The following is a 23814-nucleotide window of genomic DNA, read 5'->3' as shown; positions in this document are numbered from 1 at the left end:
TCAGAAGAAAATTTTCAATGAATTGACCTCTCGCGTCGCATCGCGAGGCTCCGCACATCGTGTTATAGGCATTAAAATCACGACTATGTAGCGGTCGGGGAGCTGAACAATGAGGCTATAGAAATTGCTTTTTCTGAGTAGAAAGTTAGGGGGTATGTATACAGAACACACAATGACCAGTTTATTAAAAACGATCGCCAGAACTGGCACCGCCTTAAGGGGCGTCTGATGGGCGACAAGCTGACAAACTAAAGACTTGTGGGCAATTACTGCTGCACTGCCGGAGGCGTTAGCCTCGTCGCGGTTTTTCCAGAAGAGGGTGTACTTACGAAGAAAGATAGTGTTTGTAGGTTTCAGATGTGTCTCTTGAACACACAGCAACTTTGGATTATTTCTGTGTAGGAGTTCTCTATAACGCCAAGGTTATGTTGAAGTCCTCTAACATTCCATTGTAGTATTAGGGTCTCCATTATGATACATGTGTTTTGTGCTGTGTGCTTACGAGACGAACATTAGCTCACGGGCCCTTTCTAGGCGCCTTGACGCGAGTTATGTCTTTTTCTGGAACGATCGCGAGAGTCTCGCGGCTCCTTAGTAGTGTTCCCGTAATGCTCCCGCAAGGAGCAGAGTTGCGCATAACTTTTCCGGCACCGCTCGCGCCGCTATTCGCCGAGCGATATCACGTGGTCAAAAAATGACGTCAGATGTCCAACTCCGCCACTGCGAAGCCAACTTTAAAGGCGCGACGCCGACTCGTTTCCGTCAGTGCCATCGAAATCGCAATCGGCGGACAGTCGAGCATGTGTGTTGCACCGATAGGCAGGGTACAGCGAACCAAACTGCGCAAATCGCACGGAAGGTGGCAAAGCCGTTTACCCGGTGTCGTGCAGACGGACTAGACCGGCTGGCTCCGAAAGGGACAGCATATTCGAGGTCTGTTCGCCTTGTTTGCAGAGGTGTGTTCGGCTTGTTTACACTAAAGCAGCATTTAGCTCGAGTAACAGTCCTGTACATGCTGAAATGCGTACGCTTGGCATGAGAGGTTGTTCACTTGTGCAATTTTTGGTGTAGATGAGCAATGCGACACAGACGCGACACAAAGAATGGACGACACGTCTGTGTCGCGCTGCGCATATACGGCAAAAATGTTAACTCGCCCAATTCGCTGTGTTGCTTTTACGATTGTTCTGACGATGCGGCTCTGGAACAGTGTGTTCAAAACAAAGTAAATACTAGCAGATATAATCTGTCCGCTGCACCCTGGCTTTTCTCTACTGTTTTTTTTTTTGTCAGCGTTATGATTTTTCATATGAGGTCGATTTATGTTCTGGTGTTCATTGTTTTCTCGTAAGCGACAACATCGTGCGCTCCCTCTGATGAGACAGCTGTGATAGCTACAGCACTTACCGCCCGCAATATGTTGCTTGTTCGATCAGCTAGTCGACGTGAGAAATGAAATTATATTTGAACGTCTAATAATAGCTGTGCTATAGTAAATTAACCAAAGTAGTTTGAAGAGATAAAGAAAAATTTGTTATTATATTACAGTCTGCAATGTGTGAATAATTACTTCGCAAGTTTGCCATCTTATGTGCTTAGTGCAATAAAAATAACCTTTTGTTGCTCTTAATAACTTGCTGCCTTTCCAGTGGCTTTGAATTCTGCCCCCAAGGCTCCAAAAACCAGCACTCATCCCCGGCTGCCACCAGCCATTGCTCATCCATTCCCTTGTACGAAATAAATTTGATCTTGAAGCTCGTTCATCTTGAATCTTTTTGCATTTGCAGATTTGCTGCCAAGAAGCAGCTGTTAGGTTTGCGCCATGAATCGTAAAAATAAGCTTTGCATAAAATGTGTGCATGTGAACATTTTAATTGCGTTTAAATCTACGTGTCTGTACCGCATATATCGAAAATGTGCAGGAGCTGTGAACGACGGTTAGTGATGAATGACGGTCACGGTTAATGGTCACTGACATAACTGCAGGCAGGATAGTTCTCTTAGCGACGATCATTATTCATCTGGTTTCGGCAGCCAAATTGTGCTCACATAATTGTTTACCACATGTGTGTGAAATTTTCTTTAAACACTCCTTAAAACATTTCTTGCCTTCCGGCCTCCGCGAGAAAAATTCATATGCATGCTGAAAAACATTGCACCGCTTTTTGTTGCAAGGTAATGCACGTTTGCACGCGAACTTTTGAGCTGTTCGAGCCACGGACAAAGTCGAGATTGTATTTCAAGGGGGGTACTACTCCTTATATGTACGTTCGCACATGTGTTTGTATATGTGCGTGTATCTATGTACATACAAGCTAGAAATTTCATGGAGTTGGCACCCCTCCGGCTACGCCGATCGTTCTAGCGTAGCCTGCATTAAAAAGTGTCATCTTGCTCAGCGCTTGCGAACAATTACCGCATGCAGCTCGTACCAGTAGACAAAAGATTTGAGGACGCTTAAGCTTCGCCTTCAAGAGCAGAACGCGATAGCGTTCCCGTCGACCCGCCAAGGGGTGTAAGACATTGGGCTACGGCGCAGCGATCACTTATGAGGCGCTCCGCATCAGACTTTGCATCCACCAATCACGCTGTGAGCGCCGAGCAACGCAGCGTTCGCCGCGGCAACGAAACGTGCGCCTGAGCAAGCGGAACGAACCTAAGAACTCGGTGTCTCGGAGGGAGAAATTATCTACACTACGCGAGCCAAACGTCGTGATCTGCACGGAAAGCTGGGCGGCGACGCGCCATGAAGGCCGACGCGATCATGGGGCTGACGCCTCGATGGGACCGTCCTCTATTTGGCTTGGGATCACCACGCAGTCGCATGACTCCTCGGAAGTAGCTCGGCACACATCGCAGGGGACGCTTTCCCACCAGACGCGCTACGGCGCGGCGATCACGTCAGAGGCGTCCCGCATCGGACGCTGCACCTAGGGATCGCGCTGTGAGCGGAAAGACGAGCCACGTCGCCAAAACACGAGGGTTCGAGTGACGAGTGAAGTTGGAAAGGGAGAGAGCGAGAAAACTTATTAAACGCAAGGGTAGTGGGGCATCCTCGCACAGGTCTCCGCACGGCCCGCTCACGGCCCCGCGCTGCCAGCTCACTGCGTGTGGGCCGGACAGCCAGCGGAAGCCGTTGTTTCGCCGCCTCCTGACGCGTCACATCGGCAGAGGTGTTATTTGGCTTGTAAGATACTCGCCTGCGTGCCTCCTTGAAACTTGTGTTCCTTTACTTTAATTGTTACTATTTCTTTTTTTCCGTGATGCGCACGACCGCGAGTATGCGGCGTGCTCCCAATCTCAGGTTACACAATGGATAGAGTTCTCCCAAGATTCATAGGTATGTTCGTGGGCCCTGCATTTCGCACAAGTTTGGGGGGCCTCGGCACCTCTGTGAACCGTGGCCGAAACGCTGGCATTTGAAACATCTGAGAGGATTTGGCACGTATGGCCTAACATGGAGCTTGACATACCCGGCCTCAATAGACTCGGGCAGAACACTTGAGCCGAATGTGAGTATCAGTTGCTAGGTCTGGATTTCTTTGCTATTACGCCTCATCTTCATTCGTTTAACGATGATTACGTTCTGCCCATTGAAGCCCTCGAGGAGTTCAGCTTCAGTAAGTCCCAACCGATCATCACCTGAGACAACGCCACGGGTGGTATTCATAGTACAGTGTAGGGTTACTGTTACTTGGGCATCCCAAGCGGGGCGGTTTTTCGTACTGTTTCTGGTTTCTACTCCACTTGCCACCTCCACTTGCCATCCTCGATGATTTACAACCTGTACCAAAAACTTCGGTAAGAGACTTCGAAACAAAGAATAGTGAAATTTTTCGCACTGGTTTTATTTTTTCAGAATGAATGACATGGAAAGTGGGCAAGATTCTTTTTGGCGACCAAAATACTGGAAGACTTCATCGGTGCGCCCTCTTTTCATAGGGCGATCAGGCAGTGGGGGAAACGAACTAGCCGTATTTTAATGTTGGCTTTTCGGCAGTGACGCCTGCCCCCCACCGTGGAGCCCTACATGGGGACGCTGCAGGGCCTGCAAAGCAGGCCCTGCAAACGCCAGCTGTACGTTACCACTATAGCCAAATATGAAGTCCCCTAGGTTGGCTATTCACATAAGGTTAAGCTTTGCCGCCTAGAAGAATTCGAAGGGGGAAGCCAGGAAAGATGGAAAGTGAGAGAAATACGAAAGTTTGAGGGAGAGAGAAACAGGAAAAGGCAACTACCGATTTCCCCTGGGTGAGTCAGTCCGGGCGTGCCGTCTACGCAAAGCCGAGGCCAAAGGGGTGTGGTGCCTCCGCCGAGGAGCCTTAAAGGTCCTAACACTCAGCATCGGCTCAACCCCCAGGATCCCACTTTCCCTGGACACGGCTATAGCACTCATGGTTAGACGCGGGAGGGTCCAATCCCCATGTGCTCGGTTACGATAATGCGAGATTAGCACAGGTTATGGGCATTAGACAAGGTTAGAGCGCTACATACACACAGGACGTAGAAAAGGAAGACACGCCACACGCGCTCACTCACACCTGGTGTTTAATACACGTAACGAAAAAGCACACAGAGAAAGTGGATCCATCGCGCACGCCAAGAGGAGGTACAAAACATGCATACACCTAAGGCACGTGTTAACATCGATTAACAAAATTTCGTACGAAACCTCCTTTAAAATTGTCTTCATCTTCCTGTCTTCTCAAGTTTCTTGCTTCCGAGGTGCTTCTTTCAAATACACTTAAATAATGCGGATAGTCTATTCTTGCAAATATCGATGCGCAATGTGCACACGCACAATGTGCACCGCATGCGGCTTTGCATCCACTGTGCATACCCTGTGCACGCACGTGAGGTACGGATATCACTACGTGTTCAAAGTTTACGTGTATGAGAAGAATCCGATGTCTCTCCTGCGAAAACAGCACGTCAGAAAGCAGGCAGCCAGCTTCTGCTACTGTCCCTACGCAGGACGGCCCCTTCGCGTGGCCAAAACATACTCGAAGACAGTTTTTTAGTGCTGCCTAAACCATTGTTCTCCTTGTGGGAGACAAATTGCGCTAGAATATTTCTAGAACCCTTACTGCATCTAGGTTTGGGCAGGTCTTCTAAAGCACATCTATCTCGGTTCCTGCTCTGGTGTAACCGATTATGCCGCGAGGCATAACACCCTGGACAATGAGCACTGTAAATCATGCCACACATCTCCAGAATCTATGTAAAAAAAGAAAGAAAAAAAAATGCCTCAAGCAGCAACCCATCAGACTGCTCTAGAATATATGCACAGAGAATACGCTGTCACAACGCACATTTCTGCCGATGGCTCGACAACTAAACGTCGCTCATCGTGCTGACTTTCTGTGCCCTCTACAGGACGGTGATTCTTGTTTCGCCTTGCGCGAGCGACCACATCAGAGTCCCCTGAGCTGTATGGTATTAAGAGAGCTCTTATGCATGTTCTTCGACAGCATCCGCCAAGGATATGGGTGGTATTCGTGGATTCGAAAACAGCCCTACAAAGTACGCGCAACAGGCACAAGCGATGTAACAGCCAACCTGCTGCCTGGAATATTGCCTATATTCACCACAAGGCGAAAATTTATGAGCACCGAATCACCTTTCAATGAATACGCGACCATACCGGTATTTCGGAAAACGAAAAAGCGGATGAAGCTCCGCGAATGTACTTGAATACATTCATTTTACAAGGATATCTTTTTTTAGAAAACCCGGCGCCTTGAACATGGGCCAAAAATATGCCTATGAAGAAAAACATCGCCTCTCGAATCTGAGAGGAACGTTTTGCAAAACAGATGGTACGTATGAACGAAATGTTCAATGACGCGTTAGCGAAGCTGTCTGAGCAAATGACACAAATGTTCGCCCGCACTTGGCGCGTATAGACGACATAGAAGCGACGCTCCCGCCAGCTGCGTGCAAACCAATCAGAACGATGGGCAAGCCGGTGTTGCTGCGATAGGTCCCCCTTGGTACTATCGGGAACGCTTTTCTCAGATGTTCAATATTTGATGATATTGATTGTTATTTTTGTAGGATGTTGTTTATGTTCAGGAGGCCATTAGAATATGTTGTTATAGAGGCTGGTGGTCTCTCAATTCTGACTACTTCTCCAACCTTGACGCAACGTCATAAGCTCTGTCGACAAGAACTCGTGGATCGCTTGTTTTTGCTAGCGTTGCTTTATGGTCATTTAGGTGGTGGATATAATCGTTGTCTTCGCTGCAGATTCTTTTTATTCGTTTCGCTTATCCGACAAAAATTCCTTGCTTGCGGTGTCGCGGGTGATGCCTGTTGTAGTCTAAATATTTCTGCCTCTTGTAGGCTTCCAGTAAAAAATCCGCTCGTAATTTTCCATTTCCTTTATAGACAGTCGCATCGAGGAAGTTGATTTGACTACGAGAGTGGCGAGCAGCAAATTTAACACTCGGGTGAAAATGCTAATTAGGTTGGTTAACACAATTGTGGGTGTTCCCATATTATAAATATGCCATCAGTGTAACGCAGATAGGGGTGGGGTTCTAAAGGGTAGGATTTTATCAGGTTTGCATCAAGCTGTCCCATGGAAATGTTGGCATATGTGGGAGCTAATGATGTTCCCATGCTTGCGCCAAAAGTTTACGGATAGTGAACAGAACCGAATTGGAAGTAGTTGAGCGTGAGAATTAACCTAAGGAGCGATAAGTAAACTTCAGGAGCGTGCGCTTGGGGATTGATTGCGGGAGATTTAGAAACGGCTTCCATTCCTTCACCCATGGGTATGTTAGTGTAAAGGGCAGAAACATCCAAAGTGACTAGGATAGTGCGGTCGGAAAGGATTTCGTAGGCGTTGATGCCGTCGATAATTCTAATGAAGTGCGGCGTGTGTTGAACAAAAGATGGGAGGGTGGCGGGGATGTTTGACAGGTGGTGATTTAAGAATTTAGATAGTGACTCAGTGGGTGTGTTGTTATTAGACACAATAGGCCACCCTGGGATTTCTGCTGTAAGTATTTCTTCGACTGGAACTTTACGTATTTTAGGAAGAAGATAAAAGCGGCTTGCATTTTGGTTTTGGGGCATCATGAAGTGATATTCAGATTGCTGGGTTAGTTCCCTGCACAGGAGCTCGGCTATTGTGTTTTTCACAGTATTGATGTAGTCTGAAGTAGGGCTAGAGTCGAGTTTTCTGTAATGGACGTGGTTGCTCAGTTGTCTGGAGGCCTCATTCTTGTACATTTCTATAGGCGAGATTACAATACTGCCGCCTTTGTCTGCTGGTTTTATTACAATATAATTTCTTTCCGCGAGCTCTTCTGATCCGGGGAACAATTTTTGCATTTATATATATATATATATATATATATATATATATATATATATATATATATATATATATATATATATATATATATATATATATATATATATATATATATATATATATATATATATATACCCATATATATATGTATATATATATATATATATATAAAAATCAAAACCATTTCGACTTTCATGACAGCCCTAATAATGACGGTGGTTCAGCGGCCCGGGTGCCGCTGACCTTTGTGATGGCAGCGACTATTAGGAGTAAAGGTAGCTTTAACTAATTTTTGTGAGAGGAACGCCTTATATTTATGACGTCATTTTTCAGGCGTTCTACTCGTCGGTGAAGTTCTGTTCATTCTTCTTGAATACCAATAGAGTCAATATGTGCCGCCACCAAATGTGCAAGCTCTTGAAAGCTAAGTTAACTAGGGAATCGCCTACTGCTAAGGCATACCCAACCAGCCCCTGTGACAATAGTCAAGTGGGCAAAAGAGTATTATATTCATTGCATTTGAACATTAACCCACGGAAGGAGTCGCCAGCGCCAATTTGCCTATATCATGTACGTTGATCATAATTGGAAGCCTCCCACAATAACCTGCAATAATCTATCCTCCTAACCCTTTTCCTTTTCTTGTGCACATCAACAATTACCTAACATAGTAACATCTCAAATGAAGCTTTTTGCGAACGACTGCGTCATATACCAACAAATAATTAACCTTTCTGACTGTCATAACCATCAATCAGATCTTAGTAGTATCGTTGGTTTGTGTAATGCGTGGCTCATAAATCTGAGTAAATAAATGTAAAGCAATAAGAGTGACACGGAAAACCAATCACTCTACTGCATATAAATATCTCCTTAATTTCTCTCCACTTGCGTAGGTTAACACATATCAGTGCATCCATGTTTATACAGCGTGTCCCACATAACTTGAGCCAACAATTTAAAAATGCAGGGTGCGTCGGAAAGGAATCGAACCGAATGCATAATATTCGCCAAAGCCTATAGTAACTCAGACATTTCTTTGTTTTCCCCATAACTTACTAATTAAGTTTAATTGTGTATAACAGCAAAAAGAATACTACTGTAGGGACTTTCTAATGGCTTGTACCATGAAGAGTGTGCCGCAACGCTGGCCGTACACTGTGCTCGTCATGCCCCTGGGCCCGACAGCCAGTTTGGGGCTCTTAAACAGACAGGTCCCCCCCCCCCTTCGTTGGTCGAGAAAATTGCACTGAATGAGATTATAGACGTAAGAATAAACACGCGAAATGCCCTAGCAGTTGACGTGTTACATCGTAGCACCATAGAAAGCCTACTTAATATAACAGTTCGACAACGTAAAGGTGCAATCAAGTACCCCTACAGGCGGTGATGGTACTGCGGGCGTCATTTGGGACGTCGACGTCACCATCCGAATGACGACTCATCAAACCAATAACAGAAGGCACTTTCATTACGAAGATTTCCAGATTGAGAAACACGTTGTGCGACGATTTTGTTTCAAGAAGCCAGCCTTCCTTCCTACGTCAAACTAAGACATTTCCGCCATCTAATACGACCATTCGTGCCGAAGCCCCTCTAGCGCATCAAGTGTTGCAAGATTGGCCCCGTAAAGGGTGTGTTTGAACAATTTCGCTTGCCCGCGGTGCTCCGAGTCCCATTCAGAAGATGCCTGCCACACAGATGTTCTAAACTTCCCTAACTGCAGTGGTGCTTACAAGGCCTAATTAAAAGATTCCCCGCGGGTGCCGAAGGAATTCTCTATCCTCAAAAGAATGCTGCGGGACAATTCAACGAATCGAGAGGCTGCTGCCGCTCTTCGGCACCGTCGGCGTCGATACCAAAAACGTTCACGAGAAACTGCAGCTGCACATAGTGACATACCATCCGCCGCCAGAAAGCGTTGCCGCATCAACGCATAGCACCACCAAGGCGGACACAAGGAAACCAAACAAAGCGGGAAGACTCGCCCGTCCAGAAGAAAGGCCGGAGCTACCGAGCGCATGCACAACACCCTTCGAAGTTACCTCAAAACGCACCGACCTCGATGGCTTCGGCAACTGTTGAAGCGACGTTGGCCGATGATCTTCAGGCCATCAACATTTTGCGGTCTGTCATGAGTACCATTCGCGCTGTACTAAACAGCGGGAAATCTTCGTCTGCGCAAGGCGCGCTACAGGGGCTGAACAGCATTGCTTGGACCCCAGCGCCCCAGTGCGGTACTTGCAGCACTTAGTCGAAATGACGGTAATAACATGGAATGGCATTAAATCTACTGCTGTCACTTTGTTGCCGTTCCATTTGCAAGTTCTCGCTAAAGCTACGTCGATGCACAGCGCAGCTGCGCAGAAAGGTGCCAGTGCCACCAGCTGCAAATGTGGGTGATTGTGCATTTGCCCGGATGATATCATCTCGCACGTGCTTCACACTTGTTTACTTCCTCAAAACAGGGAAGTTCGCTGTAAAAAAGTCTTCCGTGTGAGGCTCGTTTCCACGCGTTAAGCCAAGAAGACGCGCCTCTAAAAGCTTCCTGAATTCTCAGCAGTAATGCACTTGAGGCGCCTCTAGTGCGTACTTTACCATTCTAAGGCAAATATAACGCACTCGTACAAAGCAAATTATTCTCTATACTGAATACGCGACTCTTACCGGCTGATTCTACTGTAAAATAACTCAGTAATATTTAGCTTTCCATTGGTCATATTTAGCTCGAGGCGCCCGCTGACACCGCAATGAAACCATAAAGGAAAATGGACTAAAGTATGTCCGCATGACCTCGCGCATCTTGAACGCGATGTTCAGTTACGCTAATAGACAGTTAGAAGCACAAGCAAGATTCAGTGTCACCCACCGCGACTGCTTAGTGGCTACGGTGTGGGACTGCTAAGCGCAAGGTGGCGGGATCGAATCCCGGCCACGGCGGGCGCGATTTCAGTGGGGCGAAATGCTAAGACACCCGTATACTTAGATTTATGGCTCATTCACACCGGCGACTTGGGGTGGTGGCGCGACCATTTGCGACTCGCGATCAAAAAGCGACCGACGGCGACTGTTCACACCGGCAAGCCCGGCTGAGCGCGACCCGCAAGTCGCAATGCCGGAGATTATCGTTCTCAGCGAGAACTCTCGGAATATACGCGGAATTTGCCGCGACGCGGGAGGAGGCCGGATGTAGGCACATGAAAGATCACTTCCGCGGCGCCGCTGATTGGTTTATCAGTTTCGCGAACACAGTCGCGCAACTGAAAAATCGCGCAGAGAGCGACTAGACCAAAACGGTCGCTTTTCGAGAAAAGCGACCGTTTGCGACCATTTGCGACCACTGTCAGTCGCCGGTGTGAATGAGCCCTTAGAGGTACGTTAATGAACACCAGGCGGTCCAAATTTCCGGAGTCCCCCATTACGGCGTGCCTCATAATCAGAACGTGGTTCTGGTACGTAAAACACCCTAATTTAATTTTTTTTAGAATTCAGTGCCTACTACGCATAGTTGGGTCGAAAAGACATTAATTTTCAGGGCGCGGCTCTTAGGCGTACGTTCCTGCTGTGAGCGTTGTCGGCGTGTCTGGGCGTCGTCCCTCGGCGTAGCCGAGCGAACGAGCACAGCGAAAAATGAAGGTGAACGCCGAGTACAGCGGGAGATGAAAGAAGAGCGAGCGAGGAGGAAAGTGGAGGAGGAGGTTACAGTGAACGCACGAAGCGGTAAATGCAGGCGGAGAGTATGGCGAAAGGGTGAGGAGGAAAGCAGAAAACCGCACAAGACTGCGAGATGGCACCATAGTATTTGTAATCTGATTGATTACGCGACGGGATTCGTGTGGTACTTTCTGGAAGACACGTGATTACACTGGAACCTTCGACGAGCCACTTATAAAAACCGACGCGTTTCCCCTGTAGATCCAATTTTCGACGATCGCCGACTCTGCTCGCCGCTATCGTAGCACAAGTGCGCTCAATGAAGAGGTAATATTTGAACTCACAGTTTCGACACTGTGTCGTTCTTCACTGTCACTACCACGCGACAATGCAATCATAATACAAGATAGCGTCAGCCAGCCCGGTCTGAGCAATGAACGGCGCAACCGTTGGAAGTGCGTCGTTGGAAGTTTGCAAAGGAAGTGCTTCGTCGGCCGCAGCTGGTAAACGAGCTGCCCGGGCAGAGGCCCAGCGGCGCCGACGTCATAATCCAGGCGTGCGCGGCACCAGAGCAAAAGCTAAGCGCCGTCGCCAAAAATGGAGAATTGTCTGCAACTCTATGAACATTTTAAATAAATTCTTTGATTCAGTACATATATCGCTAAATGAAAACACGCGAAAAGCTGCGTTCAAATTTCGCAATAGATGGTATCGTAACCGCCGGAATTATTTTTTTCTTTGTTCTTTTCTCCGCTGCAGATAACCCCGTATGAACCCATCACATAATTTTCGTTATAGGCGAAACCAGATATACAGAACCATTCTATGTTTTCTTTGCGCGCATAAGCCTGTTCGTTACAACCGGGCTCGACTGTAGCTGCGTTTCTGGTGTTAAGCTGCAGAGCACGCGGTCGCGGGATCGAGTCCCGGCCATGGTGGCCGCATTTCGGTGGGGGCGAAATGCGAAAACACCCGTGTACTTAGATTTAGATGCACGTCAAAGAAACCCAGGTGGTCAAAATTTCCGGAGTCCTCCACTACGGCGTGCCTCATAATCAGAAAGTGGTTTTGGCACGTAAAACACCATAATTTAACTTTAATTTAGCTGCGTTTTAGTGCTTAACGTTAATTTAACTTTAATTTAGTGCTTCTCGAATGAGTCAGCACGACGTGTTACCTGAGATCTTGCGAAGACCAAATGCGCTCGCCGGTCTCCACCAAGAGTCGGCCTGCTTCGACGAAACTTCCTCACTTGCAGCTGCAAAGTCCAGCCTCAGGGTCGCGAGCTACGGATTGTTCTCTGACGCTGTTTTACCCCTCTTGCCGGTGAGCAGTACGAATGCAGTTGACGTCGGTGCTGCGAATATGCCCTCCACACTTTGCGGTAAGCGATGACGTACCTTTTGCGATGCACGTTGGGAGACCCCACCCACCATTCGCGGTGTGGCGCCGTGAGACTACACGTCAGCGCGTAACAGCTGCCTGTCGAATGCTGCAGAGGCAGCCGCCCGCTTCAAAACAAATACGGCGTTACTGCTCAGCGGGTGTACGTGTATTTATTCGTTTATTTAAATTAGTTACTTATTCATGCGCAGGGTATCCCATCTAACTTGTGCCAAAACTAGAAAGTATGCGAGTGCCATGTAGCGGAACAGAACCAAGGTAGAAGCAAGGTCGTCGCTTGGAGCAAGTTATTTTTTTTTATTTCGCCCAGTTACAGAATTGTTAACTGCTCCATATTTAAATTTTCAGCTGTTCTCGTCCGAGACTGTTAAACATTACTGCAGAAAACTAAAGTAAGGTTTAACAGTCTCGGAAGAGAATAGCAGTTTACGATAGGCAGCGAGGCACTCGAAGTGGTAAGCGAATACATCTACTTAGGGCAGGTAGTGACTGCGGATCCCGATCGTGAGGCTGAAATAATCAGAACAACAATGGGCTGGGATGCGTTTCGCAGGCATTCTCAGATGATGAACAGCAGGTTGCCATTATCCCTCAAGAGAAAAGTATAACTGCTGTGTCTTACCAGTACTCAAGTACGGGGCAGAAACCTGCAGGCTTACAAAAAGGGTTCTACTTCAATTGAATACGACGCAACGAGCTATGGAAAGAAGAATGATGGGTGTAGCGTTAAGAGATAAGAGAAGAGCAGAGTGGGCGAGGGAACAAACACGAGTTAATGACATCTTAGCTGAAGTTAAGAAAAAGAATGGGCATGGGCAGGACATGTAAGTCCAATTGTCATTAAGGGTTACGGACTGGATTCCAAGAGAAGGGAAGCGTAGCAGGGAGCGGCGGAAAGTTAAGTGGGCGGATGAGATTAAGAAGTTTGCAGGGACAACATCGCCACAATGAGCACATGACCGGGGTAGTTGGATAAGTATGGGAGAGGCCTTTGCCCTGCAGTGGGCGTAGCCAGGATGATGATGATTTAAATGTTCAATTGTTGTAATGAGAGCAAAGTTATCAATTGGAAAATTTGTGCGTGTGCGCGTGTGCGTGCGTGTGCGTACTAAGCTAAGCTTGATTACTAAACTTGAGTACAAAACTCATCGGACGGTGATCCAACTATACGTAGGCCTCACTAACGCGGACACGACCCACGCGGGTGCTGCTAAATTTCTAGACACCCTCTCCGCAAGCAAAGAGAGCGCCTAGGTCTAAACCCTAGACACGCCCCCTGCGTACCTTGGTGAGACGGGCCCTGTGGCCCAACTCTAAAGTGCCAGGCCTGCCCCAGCCTTGTCAACCCGTGATGGCGATACTGATGAGGGGAGCATAACGTGCTTTAACAACTGCGTTGCAGCGACAACCTTCAAAGCTTTAGCACGCCGCACAGGACCAGTAATCACATCGCAGAAGCGCTGCTGCGATGTCCGTAAAGAAACGCGCCAGTAGAATGAGAACTGCTATTGTTTTGCACTTTCAATATTTATTAGTTCGAGAAGATCTAAAATCATGGCCATGCGCCGTGAATGTCATGTTTCCCGACATTTGCCTGTGGGCTGCCATTCTCAAAATCTTGAAAAATAATTTAATCATGAGCGCCCGTCCTGGTTTGAGTAACAATGGTGGTTGAATAGTAGGGCATCTGCCTTGCATATTCCGCACTCGTATAGCGTATACGTACCTGAATATATAATGCGGAGCCTCACGGAAACGCTGACGACCACGACGACGATGGCGGGGTGTTTGTCTGGAGTGTCCCCATAGTGTCTATCGCAATAATATTAAACTTCCTTCCACAGTGGGGACTCGGCAATAATTTTGACCACCTGGTGTTCATGCACAAATTCACAGCACACGGACGTTATGGCATTACGGCCCCATCATCGAAATGCAGGCCGCCACGGCCGAGATCGGATCCCGTGACTTCGTGCTTAACAGCGCAACGCTGCTGCCGCTAAGCCACCCCGGCGCGTACCCAGGAAGGTAAAGCGCGACAAAGGTCGCATGACCAATCGCGACTAAAGAACAAGGAGCGACTCGCGATGATGTTCCTCACTGTCACTACAACGTAACATGTTGGTTTGCGCCAACGAAGTCTGCCCATTATTCGCATACAGAAACAGTACTGCTTAAAGCGTAGAATTTAAAAAAAAGAACGATCGGGGTGTAGAATTATTCAACATAACGAAGAGACTACGTAACACGAGCATCACTTTCTAGAAGTGGTATTCGTCGCGCTTTTCTGCGGGATCCACCTAGAACATATTGCTAACTCCAGTCTACACGCATAGAGGCCCTCACTTTTACAGCAGCGGTTACCACTGAAGTAGCGGTCAGGCCACTGAAAAAAGGAGAAAATCACAGCCGCGAGCTTCAGCCATCCTTGCTACAAGGTGTCGTCTGCTACTGCATCCCGAGTGTACTTTCCGAACCACTCGCTAGGTGTCTATCAGTAGCGCATCTATAGGCGGTGCACAACGCGAACCTCAGAAAGCGACAGGGCGAAACAGCCGACAAACGTGTCTGTGTGTTGATTATGATATTCCGATGAGGATGACATCTTACATCTATACAGTGACCCATACCCACAATGGGGACTGGCTAAAAAGCGCGGGTTAAGGCGGCAAATGTGCACAACGAAAAATTGGCCATGAGCTGGGTGGTACATATCGTGCCAACGCCCACTAGCTCTTTGAGATGGTCACCGCGTGTTAATGGTTATCTTAATTTCCATACTAGAGCCCTGCAATAAAAAAAAAGATAGGGGTACACTTAAAGGCACACTAACGCGAAGCAATAAATCAGTTGAGACTAATGAAGCATTGTTTGAGAACCCTGCAGGCAGTCATTTGAAAAAGATAGTTTGATTATTAGATGAGAAAACGAAGGTCCAAGTATCAGTATTTGAATTTCGCTCCGATACTCCAGCGCCGGTACGCCAGCGTGACGTCAGGGATTCCAAAGTATGTTTTCGCATTTGGGCCGCGTTGGCTGAGTTAAGGTTCCCGAAACTTGCCATGTTTATTATTTGGTTCCTTTAGAACACAATGTAGTCAATCTGTACGGCTATATATAATTAGTAGGCGCTAGAAGACGCCATCAAAATCCAAGACGTCACAGCCACCAGGTGCGGGAACTCAAGTAGGCGTCGCCACCCGTACTTCATACTTGCGCTTTTTCTGGCTTACCAAACGTCGTATCGTTGTAAGAGTGGTGTTTTTGATGTTGTAGAAATGTAATTTACTTATGCAGAAGAAATAATTTTTCACTTTGGTGTCTCTTTAAGCTGCGCCATAAAAGCATTCGTCCACGTACGGATAGCTCAGTGTCTCTTGAATATATTGAAGATAACCTGGGGGAATACCGTCAGCCTTACACAGTCGTAAAATCCAGACTGAGGTTCACGTGTGGATACAGGCACCATTATATAGCTTTAATACAGGTACATTGCGTAACACTAAGTAAGGAAGCATAGAAGCCGTTACCTTGATGGGAATCTTGTCACACGTTGTATCCGAACTTCAGACTTGTTCACAGCTAGCTCAGCAGAAGAGAATGATCTGTTGCCTAGTCAATTACATGAATGCGAAACAAGTGTAAGAAATGCACTTGTGAACGTGCAATGAGATGTACACCCTTGCAATTTTTAAACAATAACGCGCAAGCGCCGACCACAGGACGTGTCAGTGGCCTTGCAACGGTGAGAGGCACTGCTGAAGCGAACAGTGCAGCAGTACACATTCGAACTAGAGTTCGCCTTGCACGACCGCACGTAATGTTGCCAATCCCGCCGTCCCTGGCCACTACAAGGCCGCGGACACACCTGACCATCGACGCTCGCGTGCTATTAAAAAATTGCAAGGGTGTACATATTAAAAATCATGGGGTTTTACGTGCCAAAACCACTTTCTGATTATGAGGCACGCCGTAGTGGAGGACTCCGGAAATTTCGACCACCTGGGGTTCTTTAACGTACACCTAAATCTAAGTACACGGGTGTTTTCGCCCCCATCGAAATGCGGCCGCCGTAGCCGGGATTCGATCCCGCGACCTCATGCTCAGCAGCCCAACACCATAGCCACTGAGCAACCACGGCGGGTAAGGGTGCACATATAACCTATAACAATCGACATAGCAATGCTTACAGGTAACTCTCCCTCCCCTTATAAGGCAATGACTAACTAGAAAGCATTCTTGCACACGGTAATTTTTAGGACACACCGAAAGCACATCCCCTTAACATATTTGAAATGCAGCATAAGATAGTGAAAAGAATTGCATTATAAGCATTAGCTGCATGACTGTAAAACGTGAGATATGACAAGGAAAGACAAATGCACTGCAATTCACGCAGCATAGCCTGTCGAATGACCCGGCACTTTGCGATGCCTTTTGGAAGGGCGACGCAGAAGTGCGGGCTTTTGCCTCCTTTTCTGGAGCCGACATAAGCTCGGGCACTGGCAAAGTCGAGCCTTCAGGCTCGCTTAAGCACTCCCCAGAAAATGCTGGAAGTGAACATGACTCGAAAAGGTCTGCAAGCTCGCATGACCGCTTCTCAGTAGAAACTGTGGGCGCACGCTCATCACATACTGCATTTGAGCTCGATGGTTTGGGAGACATCTCCGTTATTACAATAAGAAAACAATGCGTGATAGCTGGGAACAACAGGCATTTCTTCAAAAGGTGCTTTGGAATACGTTGGTTCGGTTACACGCCCATATGGCCAAGAAATTGAATTAGTTTGACTGATCACTTCAACCGAACGTTGAGCACTTGCTTCAACAAAACGTGCATGGTTAAAACACCTATCAGCTGCGAGTGACGCCTCGAGGCTGGGCACATCTGTTAGCATTAGCAATCGCTTATATCTCTTTTACCTTTCGGTCGAACGTATGACTGCTGTACAGGAATAGTGATTCTGGTTTGGTTAAAACATGTTGACTGGCTGGCGGGGTTGATTTCATGATGGAATGTGTAAGTGCGACTGAACGAGGACGTAGAAAGCAACATACATGTAGAGACAGCCACTACATTCTACTATAGATTTCATTTTCGCAGGCATCGACAAATATGTGCCTAACGAGAGGAAACAAACGAGACAAAAGAAACATTCAGTGGTGCATGTCGATGAACCGTACAGGGGTCTACGGCATGATCAGAACATACTCTGCAATAGTTACAGCGATAAACTGAGGAATAGTATCTCTTTTTCACACAGCTACACTGAAATGGCTTGCTCACGTACCTTCTAATTTCGCAAATTCATAGGCCTCCACAACCTTCCTTGTAATCCTGCTATGAACCCAATAAAAAATAAAAGTACTTTCAAACATGCGTTCACAAAGACAATCTCGGCAATGAATGCCCAAATCCCCCGATATTACTCTAGTGACGTTATACTGATAGCCTTTTAGTCGCTGATTGATGCATCCGCCAATCACACCAACATACGTTGTTTCGCATGAAAGCGAAATGGAACAGACAACGTTACAACTGCAGGTCACAAATTCTCTGCCATGTTGAGTACAGCATGCGTTCCTTTTGTTGTTCTCTGAATTAACCTGCTTGCATAGCTTCTGGAGACTCTCAGGGGCAGAGGAATTCGCGCCCACCAAAAGTGGCAGATGCATCAATGAGAGACTAAAGGAGCGTGAGTATAATGTCATTAGAGTAATCTCGGGCCATTCAGGATGACAAGGGTGATTGTGTAGGCCTGTGAAATTGCAAAATTAGAAGAAAGCTGTGTAAACAAGCCATCACTGTCGCTATGTGAAAAAGAGGTGCGATTCCTCGGTTTATAGCACTAATTATTGCAGCGCGTGTTTTGACCATGCCTTGGTCACGTGTACGGTTCATCGACATGCACCACAGAATGTTTTTTGTCCCGTTTGCTTCCGCTCGTTCTGCATATATTTATCGCTGTGCGCAAAAATAAAATCTATAATTTAAAGCAGCGTTGTCAATATGTGTCTGTTTCTTTCTACGCCTTTATTCAGTCGCGCTTAGGCATTCTGTCACTGATTCGAGATACCTTAGTAACTACATAGGAAAATACTCACGAATGAAAAGAACCACATTACTATGAGGTATTCACTGAAGTAACAGCTGAAGTATTTCTTCACCGCTTGACAAGAGAACTAACTGCAGTGGTATATGCGTTATAACGAGTATGGGTATAGAAAAATCTAGCATCACTGCACTCAACACGTGAATCGGTTCACAGTTCACCTGATATTAGAGCGCAGCGCTTAGGCTCCCCTTCCTGCGGTGAGCGTCAGCGTCGGTGGCAGCGTCGGCGTCGGTGCCAGCGTCGTCGGCGGCGTAACCGTGCACAGCGAAAGAGCGAACGCGGAGTGGGAGATGAAAGACTCGAGCCGCGAACGGCGGAGACCAACGAGAGCGGCCCCTTCAGTGGCGGGCACACTGCAAACTGGTGTCATGCGTACTCGTATCTGGTATCAGCCGTACTGCTCCTTTCGCCCTATCGTATACTCGCAACAGCTCTCCCTCGCGTTTGTTTGGTTTGATTCGTTTGGTCTCGTGCGCGGCTTGTTTCGATTGTCATGGTTTGCGATTGTTTCGTAATCTGATTCTATGCACGACCCGAATCGTGTAGCACTTTGTGGAACCCACGTGGCACCAGCGATCACACTGGAACCTTCGATGAGTCATGTATAAAATCCGATGTGCTTGACCCGCAGATCAGATTTTCGATGATTACCGAGTCTGCCACATGTCTCTCTCAAATTATTTGTCTCAATATGTAGCGAAATGAAAACCCGCATAGAGCTGCACTCAAATTTTCATAGGGGGTACCAAAATCGTCGATGAAATTTCCGCTGAGCCTGCGGCCGCCACACTTGAAACTGATTGACGTTCGCTGGCGTGGTAAAGTCCGCTGCACTGCATAAGTCCACTGAAGTAGGACAAAGTCCCGACACTCAACACTGCTTAGCTATCACTGGTGTTGAAGTCTGACAGGCCTTGTTATGCGGTATACTTTCAAAATCTGCTGCGCTGTATAAGCCTGCCAAAGCAAAGCGACATTCAGTCCACTCCGAAGCGATGTCCGAGTTCAGCGGTGTTCTCGGCGCGACATGAGCACAGGACAAGGTCTCTCCATAGACGATGATCTTCAACGCTTTGATCGCATCAAATCTAAGGATTGAACAGTCCTTTTTGATAAAGTAGAACTTGATCGATGCAGCCTTGTCCTGATGTCGGACTGTCACCTTCAAAAGCCACAAGTTGACAGCTTGCTCAGAGTAGTTTTCTATCACCAGGTGCGGCTTCTTGAGATGAATGTCCGAGAAATTCATCTTATAATCTTCTATATTCATGAGCGATACGACCACTCTGGTATCAATCATGTTATTTATCAGAGCATCGTTTACTTAGATGGGCACCCGCATCAGTGCCAGCAGGGCGTTGACGCCGTCACCGATGTTGAGAACTGTTACTGTATTCGTCATAGTGCTGTCTTGCGTTTCCACCTCGTCCAAGTCGTTTCTTGATGTGTTTTCAGCAGCTGGCACATCAGGTGAAAAATCTCCCTCCTTGCCGCATTCCACGCAATTCTAGCGTCTCGCCGGGCATCTCGGAAAATTTGCCCTGTGCTGTAGCCAACCGCAGCGGGAGCAGCAGCCGAGCCGGGTCGATGACGCGGAGGAAGACGAGCCCGGCTGCCTACTTTCCTGACGGGGAGACCCACCTCCTCGACCTCTCTGTCCGCCATATTGGCCTTGGCCCGGTCAGAGAGTACGGCTGGTCCGCTGTGTGCCATCTTAGAGCCGATTTACGCTCTAGCCGCCCATCGCCGCAAGCCGTACCGCACGCCTGCGGCCGCACGAAAGATTGAACGTATCAAACACTTGTGCAAAAATTTCGGTTTACAATGTGTAGTGTACAATGTGTACTGTGCACACAGTGTAAATGGTAATTTGTGTCCAAGTGCTGGATACGTGCAATTTTTCGCGCGACCGCAAGCGTGCGGTGCGGCTTGCGGTGATGGGCGGCTCGAGATTAAGTCGGCCCTTAGCCCTTGCCTGGTCAGCGAGGGTGTACGTCATCTTGCGCAGAATATCGGGGAAGACGTTCGTCCGGTCTCCCATCTCGCGTCACTTGTGGGTGCGTTACTGCATTCATATGGAAGCCGAACAGTTGCTGCAACATGATCTTTGATTGTAGCAGGAAGTCACACGGACAGAGACTAGAAGCATACTAGTCTCTGTCCGTGTCACTTCGCGCTACAATCCAAGATCATGTTACCGTACCAGCTCGCCCAACTTTCCATCCTTTTGCTGCAACACCTAGTCTGTCCTTTTTTTCCTTCGTTGCGATCTCCATGGCTTCCTTGATTGTAAATGCGGTCCTCAGCTGCATGAATCTGTGCCGTAGCTGCGACGATGCCATTCGGGATAGCATATGGCCTTGGAGCATGATGTCCTGTTCCGAATTTCCACTGCTTCGCAAGCCTTTGAATGTCCTCTATGAACTCTTTGGCGTTTTCGCCTGGAATCTGGATACTCTTCTTGAATTTCATCATTCTACAGATGTCAACATCATCTGGGGGTAAGTACGCGTGCAGTAGAGCAAGCGCCTTCTCATGTGCATCAAGTGTCTCGCCGTCTCCAGTTCCTCCGTCAGTGTTTAGCTCCATTCGGTCGTCGACAGCTTGGAAATAGATGTTCAAACCCTCTACTCCTAGAGCTCTACGATTCGCTTCTTCAGCAGTGGATCGTACCTTGCGAGGAGGCGCAATAACGTGTACCGAAGAGTAAACAGACGTGTCAAGACTACGCGGCGCACATGTCACATTCATTGACCCGTGGCAAGATACGATGCTGTTAATGATGATATTACCATCCCCTTTCAAACAGGGCAGTCAAAAATATTCACCTAGCCTGCTTGAGTAAACCAGGTTCATCTACATGCAGCACGCAAGTGCTACATGCAACTGCTAGATGCCCGACCAGCTGGTGGGATGCAACACAACTGCAATGCAAATTTTCTACGTACCAGTGCCACACGGCGCGCATGTGATATCCCGTGACAACTGGCACAATACGATGCTAATGACGTTGGTGATTTCTTGCCATTCCCTTTGAAGCAGGCGTAGCCAGCTGCAGCTGCTAAGTGACTGTCACTTAGCCTGCTCGATTTATACAAGTATGCATGCTTATCATTCTAGTATTTGCGCATACATCTCGTAAATATTATTTTTCTCCCTCAAACCTTCTTTTTCTACGTTGTACCGCTATCTACGCAGCTGCTACATGACGTGCCATTTGGTGTAATAGTATGCAACTGCAATATAAATCGTACACGTATCGATGTTATTGACACGTGTACTTATATTTACTGGGCGACCACGTTTCGCCGCCTAACAAATCTTATCGCACAGTGCGGGACGCGCCTGCATGTATCCGAAGTTTCTGGAAAGTTATCGATCCTTCTATCCGCTGTCTGTTGTGGCCGAACCTTGCGTTATCTGATTTCATCGCGTGACGCGAATGGTGTAGAACTTTGTGGAAGGCACGCGGGTCCCAACAATTAGTCTGGAACATTCGATGACTTCTGTGTAAAAGCCGACGCTCTGGAACCGCTGATCAGATTTTCGACGATTGCCGACTGTGTTCGCTGCTATCGTTGTGCTTTAAGAGTAGCCTGTCTTTGTGGGCACAGGTTCGCCCAATAAAAGCTAGTTTTGTCTTTCACAGTATTGCTACTGTGTTCTTTAACATCACAACCACGTGATACTATGCAGCGCGCATGTCCCATCGCGTGTCTCCTGGCGAGCTAGGACGCGATTATTCGGTGTGTTTCCGCCGCAAGCTTTACTGCCGGACGACTTTCTGTGGCTATGAAGGGAAACATGTTTCGGATAGGTGGCTCTGTTGAAGTGTTACTTTGCTACTTCCGCAGTGTGTACAATTTCAGTGTGTTTTTTCTTTCAGTATACGCTAGTATCGTTTTACAGGAAGCTACATGATGCATGAATGCCTGTCTGCAAGTTTGGCACCCGAAAAAACTGTGTTCATTCAGTACACAGACAAGAGTTTGCACAGGTGAAAAGGTGAAGTCTAGAGGTAGATGCAGGCGCTAACGAGATTGTGAGCCACGCGAAAGTGACCAAGAAGGCCTCCCTGAAGACGTTGAAGTCGTGCGTGAAACCAGAGATGCGAAAGGCTCTTGGGAAGCCAGGCCCTACTCCAGGGTGTCACGTGTGTTGGGTTCTTCATGAGGGCTCAAATTTTTCATTAAAAAAACTGGCAGACGCCACGCCCTGTGGGAATCAATCATATGCGAAGCAGTGTGCAGGTAGTCTACCAAGTTAACGAAGCCGACCATGAGAGCACCAAGACGTAGGCGGCTGTTTCATGACCCACATGACACGCATATCATGACCTTCAAGTCATGACCTATCACTCATGTGCGGCATAAACTCGTCATACTACGCCACTTTTGGTATATGCCAAGACGTAGGCCGCTGTTTCATCACCTATATGACTCGGATGTCATGAGATTCATGTCATGACCTATAATTTATGTTCGCCATGCGCTCTTGTAATAATATGATAGTTGTGCAACATAAAAGGTTAACGAAATGACCGTGAAAGCACCATGAGGTAGGCTGCTGTTTCATGACCTCGATGACGCACATGTCATGATATTCATCTCATGGCCTATCATTTATGTTCGTAATACACTCTTTTGATACTGTGCCAGTTTTTGTACATACCAAGTTAACGAAACGACCTTGAGAGCACTAGCACGTAGGCGGCCTGATAGACAGATACTGTCAAAGCGGCAAATGTTCGCCAAGAACTGCTTCGTATTTAAAATGAAACTGATGTTTGTTTTTGATTCCCAGTCGCTGGCACGCTGCTTCAATGACACACGCGAGCCAACGCTTCGCGTGGCGACACTCTCTCAGCGAATCTAACCCCCGCATTCATAAATGCATTTTAACTTGAAGCTCGCGCTTGACTTGATTTAAATGACGCCTGTCGTGAACGCGCCTAACAAAACGCAATGAGTGTCGTGAGGACTTTCATGTCACGCTCCGGTTATATCAATTAAGCCAAGGATGGGCTTCCAGTTAAGATGCATTTCTGAACCCTGGGGTAAGCGTTCGCCCCGGCCAACCGGCGAGTGGCCGGTGAAGGAACGATAAGGCGAAGAGACGGAGAGCGGGGCGATGTCACTGCCACTTTTGTCGTGTTTGGTATTTGAAATTTACGTGTCCACAGCGAGCGGAGTAATTTGCGCTAACTGTATGCCTGATGTGATTCGGACGCGATTTCGCATGCCCAACGAGGCATGCAGAGTTTCGGTATTCTGATTAAGCTGCATAGTCTGTTCGACACACACCCAGTGACCTTGGT

The 23814-nt window shown here is 47.5% G+C and overlaps 1 protein-coding gene across 4 annotated transcripts in view; it reads right to left on the bottom strand.

Annotated features, from left to right (window-relative positions):
- LOC135914515 (2-Hydroxyacid oxidase 1-like) overlaps window positions 1-18921 on the bottom strand; it is a 46878-nt gene extending 27957 nt beyond the window's left edge. The window contains exon 1 of one of the 4 annotated variants that reach the window (XM_065447412.2): window positions 18656-18921. The gene's annotated coding sequence lies outside the window, so the exon portion shown is untranslated. Of the gene's footprint in view, window positions 1-9369; window positions 9549-18655 lie in introns of those variants that run through there. The other 3 variants (XM_065447409.2, XM_065447410.2, XM_065447411.2) reach the window with 3 other exon arrangements.
- Window positions 18922-23814: the final 4893 nt, after the last annotated feature.

Source organism: Dermacentor albipictus, chromosome 8 (genome assembly GCF_038994185.2).
Source record: "Dermacentor albipictus isolate Rhodes 1998 colony chromosome 8, USDA_Dalb.pri_finalv2, whole genome shotgun sequence".
In the NCBI taxonomy this organism is placed as follows: Eukaryota; Metazoa; Arthropoda; class Arachnida; order Ixodida; family Ixodidae; genus Dermacentor; species Dermacentor albipictus.
Note: the sequence above shows the minus strand (reverse complement) of the source record. Positions and strands in the feature narration are given on the sequence as shown.